Consider the following 19143-nt stretch of genomic DNA (forward strand, 5'->3'; position numbering starts at 1 on the left):
ACGGAGCCTCCATGACTCAGTGGCCCGGTGGTTAAGCTGGAGAAGCCGCTGGAGGGGCCGGGGTGCAGCCTGTGGTTGCTGGGGTGAGAGCGCCACATGACACGGCTTCTGAGAGCTGCAGGAAGGGGCGAGAGCCCCGTGGACACCACGGCTCATGTTGAGGGGTCCGTGAGTCTGGGGATCTGTTTTTTAAAATATTTATTTATTTTTACTTGAAATTGAGTTACGTGCACACACACACACGGTGGGGGGGGGCGTGGAGTGGGGAGAGAGAGAGAGAGGTCTTTCATCCGCTGGTTCACTCCCCAAATAGCCGCAGCGGTCAGAGTTGCTCTGATCCGAAGCCAAGAACCAGGAGCTTCCTCCAGGTCTCCCACGCAGGTGCAGGGGCCCAAGCACTTGGGCCGTCTTCTTCTGCTCTCCCAGGCCATAGCAGAGAGCTGGATGGGAAGTAGAGCAACTGAGACTCGAACCAGTGCCCATATGGGATACCCGCACTGCAGGCGGCAGATTTACCGCTATGCCACAGTACCAGCCCCTGATCTTTGTTCTTTGTCATGGTTTCTGGACAGCCACAGGTGAAACTTAGGTCTGCTAAAAACTCTTTCCCCCCCAATTCACTCCTTGTGTCCTTGCTCCCCCAGATGGATACTGCGTGCCATCTTGTTTTAGAGTCAGGGTATTTATTTTTGCAAGCTGTTTAGACCTGATTTGCATGTTGATGTGTTAGGAACCCTACTGTATGAAAAATAACGTGTCTGTCCCAGAGCAGAAAATCTCCAAGGAGGTGGCTCCTGGGGTGAGGAGGTCTTCACCATCTTAGACTTGGGGTTCAGCTCAGGTTCATCTCTTTTTCCTAACTTTCTCCTGGCATGTGCTGCCGAGACCCGTTGTCCCGGGGCTTGCGGTGCCATCTGTGTGCCCGCCTCGTGCTCATGCCCCATGGGAGCCCCTGGCAGGCCGGGAGAGCAGGCAGTTCTGCGCCTCTGACCCTGGCAGTGCCGGCACACGCAGGCTGTTGGGATGGGGGGCTGTGGAGGAGGCTGCTGCTTGGGTCTTGCTGACTCTGTCCTGTGTCCATGGAAGACACAAATGAGGGACTGAGAGGTGCGGAGGCTGTGAGTGTTGCTAGGCAACTTCTGTGCCCAGCCTGCAGGAGCATAGTCTCCAGGAGCGCGGTGGAGGGAGGGCCTCCCAGGGATATGCAGGGACTTCAGGAAGTGCACCTGCAGCTCGCGCCTCGCCGCGGGGTGGCCAGGGGCACGGTGCCCAGGTGTGCCCTAAGCCTTGCCCAAAGGCTGCCTCCCTGTTGTCTTTGCTTGTGATGTCTGCTTTTTTATGTGTGTTTGTCCTCCACCTTGTGCTAAAGAGGTGGTTTTGGAAGAACATGGAGCAAAGGGAAGGGAAGGGGAGGCAAGCAGGGATGCAGTGGGTCGTCAGTGAGCATTGATTGGTATGTGCCATGTGCCTCACGCTGTTGATAAAGCAGTGAGCAGAAAACAGCCAGGGTTCCAGCCTTCCTGGAGCTCACAGTCTAACAGGAGAGGTGTGCAAAGAAAAAAGCCCACAAGTCCCAAGCTTCTTCTAGGCCTGTCAGACTCTGAGTCTCCTAGAAGCCACAGCAGGAAGGGAACATTATCTGAGGTCTGGGTTTGCTGGCAGTGCCAAGCTCGTGACAGTGCAGCCACAGAAACCCTGCCCTGTGGGAGAGTGGGATCCTGGCGTCCCACTGGGAGCCACACTAGGGCTTCCTCACCCTCTTCTATGGACAGCCAGGGCCGGCCTGCCACCCCAAGGAAGCGTTGGGTGGACGGATACTGGCGTTCCTTGGAAGAGCAACGGTTGACGAGGGAACTTGGAAATGTCTCCGGGAAATGGAAGCAACACAGAAGTTGATGTTGGTGTAGGAAATTTTGAAATCCATGCATTGTTTTTGTCTTAACATATTTTCTGAGTGTTTGAGGACCTGTCGTCTGTGTGGGTCAGAGTGCCAGTCAGTAGTGTAGAAATAAGGACCCAGGCAAGCAAAGTGAGTTCAGACCCTGTGACCCTTCTGTGTGTCTTGGTCCCAGAGCCCCTTTCATCCTGAGCACCTGCTGGGGCTTGGGCTCATTAGGTAGAGTCCGCCCTCCAGTGCAAGACCCTGGTGTGCAGCACACCCTTGTACAGTTATGCACACGCGAGCAGGAAGGGCTCCCCTCCCTCCATCTTGGAAGCATGCGTCTGTTAATGCAGCCTGGATGCGCAGCAGCCACCCTGAGGCACAGGTGTAGGAGGCCTGCGCAGGGCGGAGCCTAGAACAGGAGGGCCAGGAGCAAATGGCTTGGTGCAGGCATGGGGAAGAGTGAGTGGTCATGTGCTGCTGCCCGCCCCCCTCGCCCCCCGGCCCTGGATTCTGCCCAGGGTGTGAGACAGTGGTCGTCTGCTCCTGTGGGAATCAGGAGAGCTGACGGAGCCTCTCTAATACCAGGCACACGGGACTGCCCAGATCAGTCACTGCTGGTACCACAGCCTGCGCTGTGCACCGGGCAAGGTGCACCACTAGGGGGCAGCAGGAATGCCGAGAGAGACCTCATCTGCAGCGCAGAGCCCGCGGTGGGGGAGAACTGAGCAACGCTGGGGTGCACCCAGGACAGGCAGTGCTTGAAGACTGCAGTGCGTGGAGGTCATCAGAGCAGACACAGGCGCCAGGCCCAGCTCACCTGCGGACTGCTTCATGCACCAGCAGTCTCATGAAGAACATTCTCCAGTTTGGGGTGTATTTGCTGCATCTCTACCATTTTTCCACATGTAATGTGTACTCAACGTGAATGTGTCACACACACATACCCCTCAAATGATGTCTGGCCACTAGACAAGAGACAAAGTAATCGATAGAAGTAGACCAAAGTTTCATCAGACGCTGGAGTTACTCATCAGGAATTGCACGTGACTGTGACAAATGTGCAGAGGATCTGCTGAAGAAGGCAGTGCACTAACGCGTGGGGATTGCAGCAGAGGTGTGGGAACTATAAAGAAGAACTAGAGGGAAACATGAGTGTAAAAGGATGAGAGCCGTGAGAAGTCTACAGCCGCACTCAACAGAAGACTGGACACAGCACAAGAGAGGGTCACTGAACTTAAAAACATGTCAGTAGGAATGATACAGGTTGAAGAAAAAATGATAAAGTGCAAAAATGAAATTTCTGAGTTGTATGGGAACTCCTACATGGTCTAACATATATATAAGTGGAGAAGATGTGAGAGAAAGTAGAAGTATACAAAGAGGTGGTGAACAAATATTTTCCAAGAAAATGAAACACCACAGCTCAGGTCTCTCCACCTCTCAAATAGATGTATATATGTGTGTGCAAACACGCACACACACATAATTTCAAATAAGCATAACTAAATGGTCAGTAGAGAAGATGAAATGCTGAAAATACTTGTTTAATGTCAATAAAACAGGATAGGAAGAACCTCCCCCCCCCAAAAAAAAAGAATGAAATAACAAAAATCAAATTCAATTTTGTTATATGTAAAATTTGGAAAAAATATATAATTCCATTAAATGTAAATGTATTAATTTTCATAATTAAAAAGCAGAGGTTGTCAGACTGGATATGGATCAAGACTCAATTATAGGGGCTGTGGCGCAGCAGGTTAACACCCTGGCCTGAAGCACCAGTATCCCATATGGGCATTGGTTTGAGTCCCAGCTGCTCCTCTTCCAATCCAGCTCTCTGCTATGGCCTGGGAAAGCAGTAGAAGGTGGCCCAAGTTCTTGGGCCCCTGCACTGGCATGGGAGACCCAGAGGAAGCTCCTGGCTTCAGATCGGCACAGCTCTGGCCGTTGTGGCCATCTAGGGAGTGAACCAGCAATGGAAGACCCCTCTCTCTCTCTCTCTCTCTGCCTCTCCTCTCTCTGTGTAACTCTGACTCTCAAATAAATAAATACATCTTTTAAAAAGAGACCCAATTATAGGTGGTTTGTGTGAACTACAACTTCAGGACACAAACAGGCTGAAAGAACGGTGCTGGAAAAGATAGCGTGCAAATACTATGTGGAAGGAAACAGGTGATGCCATAGTGCTGTAGGAAGTGGTAAGCTTTGAGGTGCCGAAAGGATAAGGGACTTTATGTAGTGATAGTAGAGGGTTTCATTAATCAGGATGACCTACAAATCCAGTGTATATGATAGCAAATCTCCAAAATACATGAAGTAAAAATTGACAGAATTAAAGAAAACCCTATGTTTCTGCTCATAGCATAAGACTATGCCCTCTTGATAATTTTTAGTTGGAAAAATGAGCAAATATATACCAATGACCCAGTCTAATGGACAACAAAACCAAAATGCATGTGCTTGTGTAGTGCATATGGAACACTCCTCAAAATACAGCATGAGGTGGGCCATGAATAATCCCAATACATTTCTAAGGTTTAACTTTGTAAAAAAGATGTTTCTTTGAAATGCAGAGTGCAGGCTGGCACCACGGCTCAATAGGCTAATCCTCCACCTGTGGTGCCGGCACACTGGGTTCTCTAGTCCTGGTCGGGGTACCGGATTCTGTCCCGGCTGCCCCTCTTCCAGGCCAGCTCTCTGCTATGGCCCAGGAGTGCAGTGGAGGATGGCCCAAGTCCTTGGGCCCTGCACTCGCATGGGAGACCAGGATAAGCACCTGGCTCCTGGCTTCAGATCAGCACGATGCGCCGGCTGCAGCGGACATTGCGGGGTGAACCAACAGCAAAAGGAAGACCTTTCTCTCTGTCTCTCTCTCTTTCTCACTGTCCACTCTGCCTGTCCAAAAAAAAAAAAAATGCGGAGTGCAGAGAAGGGGGAGATAGTGTGAGAGAGATATGGATCTTCCATTAGCTGGTTCATTCCCTAAATGCCTAGAAGAGCCAAGGATGGGCCAGGCTAAAGCCAGGAGCCGAGAACTCCATCCAGGTCTCCTTGGATGGCTGGCAAGAACCCGAATACTTGAGACGTCATCTGCTGCCTCCCAGGAGCATTGGCAGGAAGCCCTCTAACCAAGAACTCCAATATGGGAAATGGGCGTCCCAAGAAGTGGCTTAACCTGCACCCAACACCCACCCCAAAGCATTTACTTTCTCAGTGTATTCTCTGAACACAATGCCATCAAATTAGAAATAAGTAACAAGATACCTAGAAAATTCCTCAGACATTTGCAAACAGTAGCATATGATTAGATAACCTGTGCATCAAAGAAATCCAGGGAAATTAGAAAGTATTTGAAATTTAATGATGAAAGATGTTACAATTTGGAAGATGCACAAGATGCACAAAACTTAAAAGGGAAATAGATAGCTTAAAATGCTTCTGTCAGAGAGAGAAAGTGCAAGATCGGTGACCTTAGCTTCCACCTCAAATGGTAAGAGATGAGCAAATGAAGCCCAAATAAGAGTGGAAAATATTGAAAAAAGAAAAAGAAAAAATAGGGCAAGGTTGAAATAGTTTTTCTTTTTTTAAGATTAATAAAAATTAACATTGAGAAAAACTGATCCAGGGAAAAGATGTGAATGATCAGCACTGGACATGAAGATGGGGCTATCGCACATGGTGCATACACCTTACAACCAGCAGCTTAGGCTAATTAATTCCATAATGAGGGCTTCCCAGGTGCACCCAACAGAAGCAGAAAATACAAGCCCTAGATTTCTTGAGGAAATTGAAAGTTAAATTATTTCTAGCAAATTTCTGGGCCCACATCATTTCTCCATTGAGTTCTTTCAAATCTTTAAGGAAGGGATAAAATCAATTACTGTGCCCACTGTTTTTAGAGAATAGAGTACTGGGAATACTTTGGGGAGTCCAGACTCAGCAAAAACCAGGCCAAGGGCATCACAGAAAGGAAAGTTACAGACCCAAGTGCTTCATGAGGGTAGATGTGAGAATTCTTTTTAAAAACAAGCAAATGAAATCCAGTAACATAGAGAAATGGATAAGGTAGCTTTTATTCCAGGAATGTAAGATTAGTAAATTTTTTTAAAAACTTTTCAGACTAGTTTTAAATTTACAAAACAAAAATCGTGAAGTAGTACAAGGAGTTCCCGGGTACCCCCACAGCTTCCCTTGTTATTGAGGTCTCTAGTAGGGTGTGTATGTCACAGTGAGCCATGCCCGGCTGCTTCTAGGTATTGTAACCCAAACTCCTGCTGTCCCGCCCAGCGTCAGCAGTCAGATTGCCGCTTGTTTTAGCTCCCACACGTGAGAGGAAACAGGCAGCATTTGCCTTTGCTTCTCTCTTACTCCACTTAACATTATGTCCTCAGTTCCATCCATTGCTTCTGCAAATGAAAAGATTTCAATTTTTAATGACGGAATAGTATTCTATCTATGTGCACCACATTTTTTATGCATTTATCTCATGATACTTTGATTGCATAGTTTGGCTAATAAACATGACAGAACGTGTATCTCTTTGATACAATGTGTTCATGTCTTCCAGATATATACCCAGTAGGGTTGCTGGATCATGTGACAGTTCTGCTTCTTGTTTCTAAGGACCTCTCCATCTCCATACTGTTTTCCATACTAATTTACATTCCCAGCAATGGTGTGTGAGAGTTCCTTTTACCCCATCTTTGTCAGAATGTATTACTTTGTGTCTTCTGGATAACAGCCATTCTTCCAACAGGGATGAGGTGAGACCTCATTGTGGTTTTGAGCTGCATTTCCCTGATGACTGGTGATGGTGAGCTTTTTTTTTTTTTTTTTTTTTTTTTATTTGTTGTCCATCTGTATTTCTTTTGAGAACTGTCTATTCAGGTCTCTTGACCATTTCTTTTTCTTTCTTTCTTTCTTTTTTTAAGACTTAGTTATTTGAAAGGCAAACTACAGGGTGACAGAGGGAGGAAGGGAGGGACGGAGAGAGACACAGAATGAGAGAACACGCTTCTACCCACTAATGCATTCCTCAAGAGGCTGCAACAGCTAGGGTTGGCCCAGGCTGAAGCTGGGAGCCTGGAACACTATCTGGGTCTCCCATGTGATGGCAAAGGCCAAAGGGCTTGGGCCATCTTTCTGCTGCTTTCCCAGACACATCAGTAGGGAGCTGGCTCAGAAGTGGAACAGTGGGGACTCGAACTGGCTTTCTGATGGGGATGCCGGTGTGGCATGTGTGCCCCGCAATGACTGCCCTATTTCCCTGTTTCTTAATTGATTACATTGTTATTGTTTTTGTTTTTTGTTGACTTTTCTGAGTTCTTGCTAGATTGTGGATATTAATCCTTTGTTAGGTAAATAGCTTGCGCACACTTTCTCTCATTCTGTGACGTGTCTTACGGTTCTGGTGGTCTCTCCCTTTGCTGTGCGGAAGCTGCCAAGTTGGATATAATCCCATTTGTCTAGTTTTGCTTTTGATGACTGAACTTGGGGGATCTTGTCTATGGAATCATTGCCTGCACTAATGTCTTCAAGTGTTTGCCCTCCTTTCTTCTAGCTCCAGGTACCACATCCAGGTCTTTGATCCATCCTGAGTTGATTGTTGTTATGGTGAGAGGTAGCGATCTAATTTCATTCTTTTACAGTTTTGCCAGACCACTTATTGGAAAGACTATCCTTTCTACAATATATGTTCTTGGCACCTTTGTCAGATATGTTCCTGTGCAAATACCATGTTGTTTAAATATTGTGGGTTTGTAATAGGCTTTGAAATTGAGTATTTTGATGCTTCAAATCTGATTTTTTTTTTTTTTTTTTTTTTTTTGGCTCAGGATTGCTCTGGCTATTCTGGGTCATTTGTGTTTGCATGTGAATTATGGGCTTGTTTTTGTCTACTTCAGTGAAGAGTGTAATTGGTACTTTGATAGGGATTTCATTGAATGTGTAGCTTGCTTCAGGTAGTATGGTCATTTTAACAATATTAATTCTTCTAACCCACGAACAATGATATCTTTACAGCTTTTGGTGTATGTCCTTGGTTTCTTTCACTGTCTTGTAATTTTCACTGTAGGATCTCTCAGTGCTGTGGTTAAATTTTTCCTAAATATTAACTATTTGGCAGCTTCTGTGACTGGAATCTCATGTTTTCTCTTTCAGGAAGATCATTATTGGTATCTAAAAATGTTACTTTTTTGCATGTTGATTTTACAGCATTTGACTTTACTGATTTTTTGATATTTAAATAAATCAATCAGTAAAGGTAGGCATTTGGTACTGTGGTTGACAGTGCTTGGGATGCCCACATCCCATACTGCAGGGCTCGGGTTTGAGTCTCCACTTCACTTGCAACCCAGCTTCCTGCTCATCCTGGAAGGCAGCAGTGATGGCTCAAGTAGGTGGGCCCTGGGCTCTCGGCTCTAGCCTGGTCCAGCCCAGCTGCTGTGGCATCTGGGGAGTAAACAAGCAGGTATAAGATCTCTCTCTCTCTCACTCCCTCACTCTCTCTCTCTGGCTCCCTGTTAATTTACCTTTCAAATATATGAAAAACAAATTGATAAAACCTTTTTAAAAATATAATCAGCTGATTAAAGGAGAAAATCCAACATTCAGTCAAGATAAAAACTCTCAGGAAATTAGGAATAGAAGAGACCTTCTCAATCTGACTGTCTACAAAAATCCCAGCGTGCTTGTAGGTGATTGAATGCTTTTGTTCAGAGACTGGAGCAAAGCAGCGGCATTGCTAAGTCTTGCACAAAATAAAAACAAATCTAAAGGACATAACAATTGGCAAGGAGGAAGTAAATTCTCTTTATTTGCAAGTGACATGATTTTGTACAAAGAAATTCCTAAGAAATTTTTTAAAAATGAGCAGATGTAATTTATTTTGCAATGTCTCAGGGTATAAAAAAGTTAAAAGTCCACATATTAGCAATAAATAATTAGCAATGAAAAATCTGAAATAACATTATGGCACAAAAATTCAAATACTTAGGGATAAATTTAATGAAATTCCCATAAGCTAGGAAACTATAAAACATTGCTAAGAGAAATTAAAAAACTAAATAAGCGAAGAGATACGCCATCTTCATGATTGGAAAACTTGATATTTTTAAGATGTCAACTGTCCCAAATCGATCAGTCCCAAATTTTCTTTGACTAAATGATTTTTAAATTTGTATGGGAAGGCAATAGACCTTAACAAGGTTGAACAAATTAGAAAAACTCATTCTACCTGATATTTTGTTGAGAGATATTAACATTCCCATAAAAGTCCTTGTATAAGAGTCAGCAGTGGCTTGAGCTGCTGCTTGCATTTCCAGCATCCCATTTCCGAGCGCCGATTCGAGTCCCTGCTGCTCTCCTTCCAATCCAGCTTCCAGCGAATGTGCCTGGGGAGGCAGCAGGTGACGCCAATGCTCCGGTCCTTGGGAGAACAGGATGGAGGTCCTGGCTCTTGGCTCCAGCCTGGCATAGTCACGGCCATTGTGGCCATTTGGGGAATGAGCTAGCTGATGGAAAAGTGGTCTCTGTTTCTGTCCCTCTCTCCCTCTGCTTCTCAAACAAATAAACCTTTGAAAAAAAAGTCCTTGTATAAGACTGCATAGAAACCTCATTCATAAAACTCTACAACTGAGGAACATCCCGCGTGTTCCTTGGTGAAGAGTGGGTAACCATACTGCGTGTACTATGTCAGAATACTAAGCAGGACACCTGGACCAGCCCCTAGTGCATGCGGGGTCATGCATGGGTCGAAGAACTGTTGAGGGCTTGAAGCTGGACGTGCATGAAAAAGCGCACCCTAAATGAGGTGCTTCCAAGAAGTCTGAGCTGGGACAGCTAGCCTCTGGTGACAGAAATCAAGTGAGTGGTTCATCCTGGGGGTGAGGAGGGACTTAATGCGTGACAGAAGTGTCCTGTGTCTTCCTTTGAAGTCATCAGAATGGTGTGAATAGGACATTCCAGACCTGAGCATTTTATTATAAGTATGTAAAGTATACCTTAATGCAAAAAAAAAAAAAAAATCAAAAAACCCATGAGGAACGAAAATAGCACTTTCTTTGGGCTTCAAAGCACAGATACGAGTGCAGGAACTGCGTTTAGATAACCCCGTGGGCACCGCTTGCCTTGGGATGGGAAGGTACGGCGCTGCTGGTAGGAGATTACAGGAGCGCTCCAAGCTTTGATCCCGTTTTCCAGAGCGCTGAGTGGGGAAGCCGAATCTGCCCGTCCAGCCTGAGCTTCAGGGGAAGCTAGGGGCCGAGGGAAGAAGGGGCTCCTGCTTGCCGCGTGGCACGTGGGCCGGATGTCCCTGTGGGCTCTGGGACAGCGGGGCAGACGTGCCCACGGAGACCAGCCCCCGACGTGTCGGCGTCTGAATCTGTAGCTCAGGAGATGCTGTTCGCCCACTTCAAAAGCTGGGAGCCGTCCTGGTTATCTCCTCCAGGAGCCCAGCTTGCCCCTGTCTCCGGGGCCGTGACATCAAAGCGTCTGTTTCCTTGCGAAGCCGTCTGGCGCAAGGGCGTCAGGCCGGAGCCCCTCTGGAAGGGACTGCAGAACCAGCGGTGAGTCAGCACCTGCCCCGCCCTCTGGGCTCGTCCTCCGCCCGTGTGGCTGGCGGGGGCTGCTCTGGCCTTGGCTCTGTAGCCTGTCCAGGGCACACTTGTCTCGCCAGAGGCCCGGCGGGGGGAGGGCAGGTGTCCTTGTTGTGGTTTAGGGCACTGATAGCAATTTCGGTTGAACTGGGACGTCACACTGACTCGCCTTGGCGACTGACAACGTGACCTCCCCCTTTCCTTTCTTCCTCCTGTGGGAGTGCCCTGGTGACAGCTCCCACTCAGGCTCTCAGGTGAGGACCCTCCTTGTTTCCTTACCAGATACGATTTATCTTCCTAAAATAATGCAGATGTGCGCGCCTAGATGGGCCTTTAAAATGGAAGATGTTAGCCGATTACTGGGAAACAACACGGGGGTGAAAGCTTGCTTCCCCGGTGCTGTGTCTGCTCCCTGGTGCTCACTTTGGACGGTAGAAGTGTGCGCTTGCCGCTCCCCCTGCTCACGGTTCCCACCTCGCTACATCGTGCCACAGATGCGAAGTTTCACTTTAATTTGGATTCTGGTCCTGTGCTTACGGAGGTACATGAAGACCCCGGGCTTCGTAAATCTTTTTTTGTTTTCCCACTTTTATTTTTAAATAGATCCAAAGTTTACATCCATTCAGCTGACCTTTTCGATCCTAAGAGCTATTTTATAAGGCAGCAGAAGTGAAAGTTATCAGCGAGGCTGGCTAATGTAAAGTATTTATGAATGAATGTGCAGAAACCGATCGGGGGTGTAAAACGCCGGGCTGGGCGCAGGCAGAGCTGCCTGTGGCTCGAGCCTTCTTCGCAGTAAAGCATAATTCATGCTGCTGCTAGCCCTTAAAACAGGAAATAATATACCCATTTAACTTAATCACAATTTATATTACATGTGCATATTTCTAAACAAATGTTGTAGATGGAGAGTTTGGTAGCAATAATATTTATGAATTACACTTTTAGTTAGCAAAGGGAATGTATGACCTCTTACATTTGGCTTGACATTTGAATTTGGTGTTCGGCGTATTTGACAGGCATGATGGATTCTCATTAGCTCCATATATAAACAGGAAATGCTTCCTCGGTGAGCAGTTATTCATGTAGGGCATCCCTGAATTTGAATTTTCATTTGCTTATCCTGGTCCAGACTGAGAAATTTTATGTAAAGAAAAGAAAGTGAGGCGATGACTGCACAGGAAACCTGAACAACTGTGGATGCCAAGCTCCAAAAAACAGAAGGTGGCTGACGGTCTGGCGGCGGAGGTCTGCAGTGCAGGGGGGCTGGCTGCAGACGGCCCCACGTGGGTTGGCGGTGGCTTTGCCTTAATTTCTAAAGAAGATAACCTACAGGAATTAGAACGTGACGTGGGGGCAGATGGGAGTAAGCTCATACTTAACCTTTACCCACCGTGGGATTAAAGTCGTTCGTGCAAAACGGGGAGTGGGGCAGATTGTAGCGCAGCCTGAGACGAGCAGTTTCATTCCGAGTTTTCCCCACCGGCTGGCACTCGGCAATCGTAGGAAAGCTGCAAATGTCTGGGTTCTCAGGGGAGTGAGGAGGAGCCCGGCCAGCCCCCTGCCACGGCCCCCGGCCCGTGCCCCCGGCCCGTGCCCAGCTCCTCCTGAGTGCTGCATGGCGTGTCCCGAGAAGGCAGTGAGGAGCCGGAAAGCGAAGCCGGCAGCCCCTTTGTCTGAATTTCAGGTCTTCAGAGAGGCACAGTAACGTTTTTATTGTCGGAGGTCAAAGTTTAAATTTAGTTTATATCAGATTACCAAAATACGCTTTCGGTAAGGTTAGATTCTCATGCTCAGAGAGAGTGGGATGGTAATGAAAGCAAACAGGGCGAGAATTAATCCCATTACATGTGAACTCTTCACTCGAACCTGTGGCTGTTGGAAACCCTACCACACCCCTGGCGGGGAGCTGAGGGCCAGGCGCTGGCCGCCCTCGTCACATGGTCCAGCCCTGCTCTGTCTGCTGGTGCGCAGATCAGTTACTTGGTAATCAGGGCGTCTCTGCCTCCCCTGCCACGGGAGACTTTGCATCTCTGCTGCGTTCTCCTGTAGCTCACACCCAGTCTCAGAAGACCCACTGTCGTTTGAATGAATGCAGAGGCCACAGTTCCTCTGGGCAGAAAGCAAAGATTTTTAGAACCAAAAAGCTGACAGTAAGGGGAAGCCAGCCCCTGTGTGCGGGGCCTGGAGGGGAAGGCTGCTGTCATTGCCACTCTGGTGGGTTCTGGGGGAAAAGCTGAGTGGCCCCACGATGGGGGTGGCCAGCTCCACATGCGGGAGGGTGGGGGCCACACCTGCCTCGTGTGTGTGCGAGCTCAGTAGTGGAGCTGGATGGACTACATGAGTTGTGGGGCTGCAAGAGGGCTCCGGGTACACCTGGGAGATGGGCTGGTCCCTCCTGCGCCAGCTTGGGGTGCTGAATCTGTGCTGCCAAGGGCTACACAGTGAGCGCCTCCAAACGCAAGATGAAAATGGGGTGGGAAGGTTGTCCTGGGAATTCGCGGGGGCTGCCTACATAGCCTGCAGCTTCCTGGGCAGGACAGAACAGTGCAGGGTGGGAGAGGGCCGGTGGGCAGGGCTGCGTCTCTGCACAGCTGCTTTGCTGCTCCCGAGCAGTCTGCAAGGGTGGGCCCCACCACGGCTCATGGTCCTTGTTCCTCACTTGTGGTTTTGATTTCTTTATTTTCATTTTATTGGAAGAGTAGACAGACAGAGGTTTTCCCTCGTTTGGTTCACTCCCTCACTGCTTGCATTGGCTGGGGCTTTGGTGTGAAGCAAAGTAGAAGGCATCCCCCTTCTGTCTTGGGATGTGCCTGTGGGAAGACCATGCCCTTCCTCACCCCTCCTTTGAAAACCCCCATGAAGAGTACCCCAACACTCCCTTCCCTGCCCCGTGAAGCAGGATGCAGGCTGGCCTCTTTCTGAGTTCAAGTTCAAGTACTCTTCCTCACAAGGTTGGGGTGGGTCACTCTTGCTGTTGATGTCTCTAAACCAAGCATAGTTCACCAGTCTTGTTTCCCTGCCCCTCTGCAAGTTCAACTGTTACCTCCCAAACCCCATAGCACCACAGTTCTGCAGGAGGCCCAAGTCCAAGTCAGCAGGTGCTGCCTGGAGCTCCAGTCTCTGTACTGACGGTGATTGGACTTTGTTCACCGAACACCCACTCTGGCCAGGCATGGCTGCAGCAGGGTGTACCAGGAGGTGAGATTCCTCTGGAAAGAGAACCATGGGCTGCAAGCTTTTGATGTGGAGGTGGACATGGCTGTGGGAACCATCCTTGGCCGGATCCCTGTGTAAGGGCTGCTCTGTCGCCCAGAGGGGAGCCTCCCGGGCCCATACGTCCCAGGTGGGGCCTCCCCAGCTTTCCAAACCTGCCTTTGCTTCAGCATTTGGGGACAGAGAAATCTGGTTTTGATGCATTCCCCGGGGATCTGCTCCCTTGAAGAGAAACCAAAAGCAGTTCTCAGTAGGACTTTTAAAGTTTATTTACTTGAAAGGCAGAGCAGCAGGGAGTGAGAGAGACCTTCCATTGCCTGGTTCTCTCTCCAAATGCCTGCAGCAGCTGGCACTGGCCCCGATGGAAGCCAGGAGCCTGGAACTCCAGTGGGTCTCCATGTGCGTGGCAAGGATCTAGGTCCCTGAGCCGCCATCTGCTGCTTCCCCGGTGCACGAAGCAGGAAGCTGGCATGGGACGTGGAGATTTGAACCCAGGTCCTCTATAATGCAGATGCGGGCGTCCGATGCCTGCCCCAGAGGCAGCTCTCTGGCTGGTGGGCCGCCCTCTTTCTGCCAGTTCTGCTGTCTGCAGTGTGGGCGATCTGTCAGGTGGAGCTCAAGAGGCGGCTACGAAGCCCCTGCTGTGTGCCCGAGCCTTTCTTAGGCCCCTTGGCTTCTTGCTCCTTTGCTTGTTTGTATGCAGCGACCTCACATGCGTGCTGGGGCTCTCTCTTGCTCTGCCTTGTCCCTCCATGCACCCACGTCCCTCCATTCTGCGTGCCTGGAGCCTCCAGTATGACATCCCCGATGGCACCTGCCTCTGAACCCATGCAGGTTTTAGTGGTTCTCTGAGGGTGCTGTGTGTGCGCGCTCTCCTCGCGTCTGCGAGCTCCCCAGCCGCCCAGGGTTAGGCGTCTTCTGGAATCTGTATGAAGTACGTCTCAGGGGTCTCCAACCTCCTTCACTTTGCCGGTAAGCGGTGACCTGGGAGGTGATTAAAAAGTTGCCTACTTGGTGTGGGTGTCATGCGTAGTGGGTTAAGATGGTGCTTGGGATACCTGCATCCTGTCTCAGAGTGCCTGGGTTCAAGTCCCACCACTGCCTCGGATCCAGCTTCCTGCTCATGGGCACCCTGGAGAGAGCAGATGGTGGCTCAAATACTTGGGTCTCTGCCAAGACCGGGATGGAGTTCTTGGCTCCTGGATTAGGCCTGGCCCAGCATTGGCTGTTGCAGGGATTTGAGGAGTGAACCTCTCTGGGTGTCTCCCTCTCTCACTCACTCTGTCTTTTGAATAAATAACTTTGAGAAACTTCTTAAAAAACATGAAATAAGCACATCTGCTGTAAAAAGCCAAGTGATATAGAGGTGTGCGGAGAAAGGTTAACAATCGGTGGGTCTGCCTTCCTGTCCTGTCCCCATGAGGTTTCCCGAGTTGTTATCACAATGTGATTCTGTCTAAGGCTGTCTGTGTGCACAAATCCAACTAAAAATCTGTAGATGCACACAGGGATTTGATCTGTTTCCTCTGTTTTGAAAAAATGAAAACTGGCTCATGTGGAATATACTGCTCTACGTCTTTGCTTTACAATCAACGCCGCACCATCGTGTTAGAGTAGCTGGGAAACTCGCTGGGAAAACCTCACCCCTCTCAGTAAGGGGCGCAGGCAGTTGCATGCTTCTGATGCACATGAATAGCTTCTGAAAATATTAAGTAAAAGAAAAAGCTGATAGACTCAATAATAAAATCATGTACGTTAAAGGAGAGTGTGTTATAAGAGTAAAGACGACAAAGTCCATCATGACCTTTTTCTGTGTTAATAAATTAAGTTGCTGTTTATTCTTCTTTAAAGATTTATTTATTTATTTGAAAGGCAGAGTTCCAGAGAGGCAGAGAGAGAGGTCTTCCATCCGCTTGTCCACTCCCCAGATGGCCACAATGGCCGGAGCTGCACCGATCCGAAGCCAGGAGCTTCCTCTGGGTCTCCCACGTGGGTGCAGGGGCCCAAGGACTTGAGCCATCTTCTGCTGCTTTCTCAGGCCATAGCAGAGAGCTGGATTGGAAGTGGAGCAGCTGGAACTCAAACTGACGCCCAAATGGGATGCCCGCACTGCAGGCAGCGGTTTTATCTGCTACGCCACAGTGCCAGCCCCTGTTTAATCTTTTTCCTGATAGCTGCATAACTCATACTCCATGGCACAGACGTGACTTTAGGTGGCAGCCAGTAGTTTTGAAGTAGCTGTCCACCCTAAGGAGCAGTGCTACGACATCATGCTCACAGGTGTGGCTTCTGTGGCCTGCTCCCAGCAGGGGCATGTGAGGCTGCAGGGACTAGGCACACGCAGCAGTGAGCGAGAGCTGTCTGCCCTCAGCCTTACCTGCGCTGGCTGTTCCCAGTCTACTCTAATTTTGACAATCAGATGACTTAAATGTGTTATTTTGATTTATGTTTCTAGAATTCCAGTTTCACTTTTTGTTCACATCTTACGCTTCCTCTCCTATAAATTACCTATTCATACCTTTCGTCAGTTTCCCTGATGTTTCTTCTTCTTAATTCATAGAAATCCTTCATCGTGACAGCACATATACCCTTTGGTATATATGTTCAAAGAGTTTCTCCCATCTGTTGTTTCATCTATGACAACTTTTTTAAAATGATTTTTTTTATTTATTTGAAAGGCAGAGTTAGGAGGAAAGACAGAAGGAGAAATACTTCCTTCCTCTGGTTCACTCCCTAAATGGCAGCAGTGGGCATGGCTGGGCCAGGCCGAAGCCAGGAATCTCTTCGGGGTCGCCTACATGAATGGCAGGGGCCCAAGCACTTGGGCCATCTTCTGCTGCTTTCCCAGGTGCTTTAGCAGGGAGCTGGATGGGAAGTGCAGCAGCACCCATATGGGTTGTCGGCATGGCAGGCAGAGGCTTAACCTGCTATGCCACAGTGTCAGCCTCATGCATGAAAGATTGAGTTGCCTAAAAATTTTAGACTAATTCTATGTTAAAAATATTCAAACCTCATTGTTTCATGGCTTCTGGTTGCCACGAGGTACTTGAGTTTGCACGCCCATTCTCTTTCTTCAGACTTGCTCAGTTTTACTTTACCTGTGGTTCACCATCCGCCAGGAAGTTTGCACTGTGTGTGTGATGTGCAGCAGGACGCAGCTTTATCTGATGATATTGGACTGACACAGGGGGAGCATCCGCTGACAACCCCGGCGTTGTACTCAGAGTTATTCTCCTGTGACGCACTGGGGTCCTGGGACCGATAGGGTGTGAGGCACCCACGTGAGCCCTGGCTGCCCATTGTGGTCCCTCTGCTGGCCTGAGTGTCCCCGTGAGCAGGGAAGGGAAGGGTTTAGGTGACGCTCAGAGTCAGGACTGCTTGAAGGTCTCAGGGCAGCAGGTAGCGTTCGTCTCAGCTGGGGAAACGCCTCTGCGTGGGGAACACAGACAGCCCCAGCTGGCGTCCTAAATCCTCTCTCTGCTGTGTAGTGACTGCTGGGCCTTGGTACAGGAGATCCAGGTCACAGGCACCCTTGTCCTTGGGAAACGTGGGGGTGGTGTCCATCTGGCTTGCTTTGCAGTATCTACTCCTGGCTGAGATTTTTCTCTAGGCCAAGTTTCAGGCTGGAGCAAATTTTTTATGGCTGTGAGCTAATCCCCCAGCAAACCCTGGTTTGTATAGAAATGCTGACACAGTGCTAGCTCTGGTGATTCAGCTGGGGCGGCGGGGCTATTTATGACTCCCCAATGCCAGTAGGGGATAATACTCATTTAGGAGCCTTGGTTTCTGTTGGGACAGGGATCCCACTCTGTCCCCTGTGGGGTGATGGAACTTCTGCCCGAGACCCTGAGCGAGTGGGAGGCTGCCTGTGAGGAGGACCCGCCTCGGGGGCCGTGTGACCACGGGGCAGACTGAGTTACAACCGAGGTGGGCTTTCATCCTGGGATCACGAGAGCCTTCGAAACAAATAAATATTTTCATCTCCTATTTTGTCTCTGGGCAGGGGGCCCAAAAAGTGTCTTGGTTCTTCGCAGTGAAGGTTGGGAGCAAAGCTGAGGATGACTTAATTCGCCTTTCTCTCTTCCTCTTTCTGCACTCTGTGTCTTGAGGACCTGGAGCACGGGTCCCCAGCAGCCACTGTTTGTGGCCTGAGCCAGGCAGGAAATCCAGGGCGTCTGGCAGGCAGAGCGGCAAGCGTGGATGGCGTACTCCTGGGTCCCTCCTGTCCCTGCCCAGGGCGGCTTTGTGTCCACTCCCAGGCTTCCCTCAGACGCTGAGAGCCCTTGGAAGGGCTAAGGAACAGTAGCTCCCATTGCTCTTTTTTTTTTTTTTTTAATAAGATTTTTATTTATTTGAAAGAGTTACAGAGAGAGGAAGAGACATTGGGAGACCTTCTATCTGCTGTTTCCCCAAATGGCTGCAAATGGCCGAGGCTGGGCTGATCTGAAGCCAGGAGCCAGGAGCTTCCTCCTTGTCTCCCTCCCGTGTGGGTGCAGGGGCCCAAGCACTTGGGCCATCTTCTGCTGCTTTCCCAGGCTCGTGAGCAGGGAGCTGGATAGGAAGTGGAGCACTAAACCAACGTCCATGTGGGATGCTGGCACTGCAGGCTGCGGCCTTACCCGCTGCACCGCATTGCCGGCCCCTCCCCCTGCTCTTTGATCTCCCCCTGGGGTGGGCTGACGACGTCAGGCGTTTTACCTGCAGGGCAGCAGTATTAAGCATGTTCATACTAAACATTCACGATACCGTGCAGCCATCACCATGGCGTCCATGTCCGGAAGACTTTGCATTTTCCCAAACTGAAACCTGTGCACGTGGAAGAACCATCTTCTGTTGCCCCGGGCACGGGCTTTTGCCACTGCGGGAGGTCTGGGCTGGGAGGTGGGCGGCTGGGAGTTGAGGCTGTGGCTGTCTTGTGGTCTGAGCCCTTTGCTCACTCACTATTTCCTGATGCCGCCCAGTTGAGTGCGTTCTCTGTGCCACCAACAGGTCCTACGGGGGTGGCGCCTCAGAGGCCCCAGGGAGCTGCCTCTTCCGATCAGGACTTCCCAGTAGTGTTCGGAGGGTCAGCAGGCAAGCGTCGTCATCCCTGTTTGGCAGATGAGAATGCTGATGCCAGGGCAGTACGTTAGCTGCCCGGTTACCAGAGGCAGAGCTGGGACTTGTACCGGGGTTGCCCGCTCCACAGTGCTTGCTGCAACAGCTTCTGTGTGTTGGTTGATAACCCTGGGGACTTCCACGGTGATCCCCAGACCACCAGGGTCATCCCAGGAGCAGGGCACTGTCCCGAGCCCTGTGGGCGTCCATGTCCACCCCACCCAGCGCAGGGCCTTTGAAGTCGGGGATGTCAGAAGAGGCAGCCTTGTCCTGGACCAGCTTTTATGGGGCCTGCACCGGGAGGGGAGTGCTTAGAGATGGCAGCAGATAAAGGGTGGGCTGGGCCCGTCT

The 19143-nt window shown here is 49.5% G+C and overlaps 1 long non-coding RNA gene across 5 annotated transcripts in view; it reads left to right on the forward strand.

Annotated features, from left to right (window-relative positions):
• LOC103347871 (uncharacterized) overlaps positions 1–19143 on the forward strand; it is a 190317-nt gene that overhangs the window by 124821 nt on the left and 46353 nt on the right. The gene's annotated exons all lie outside the window — the stretch shown is intronic.

The sequence above is a fragment of the Oryctolagus cuniculus genome, chromosome 6 (genome assembly GCF_051225735.1).
Source record: "Oryctolagus cuniculus isolate XC-2025 breed Fujian yellow rabbit chromosome 6, ASM5122573v1, whole genome shotgun sequence".
In the NCBI taxonomy this organism is placed as follows: domain Eukaryota; kingdom Metazoa; phylum Chordata; class Mammalia; order Lagomorpha; family Leporidae; genus Oryctolagus; species Oryctolagus cuniculus.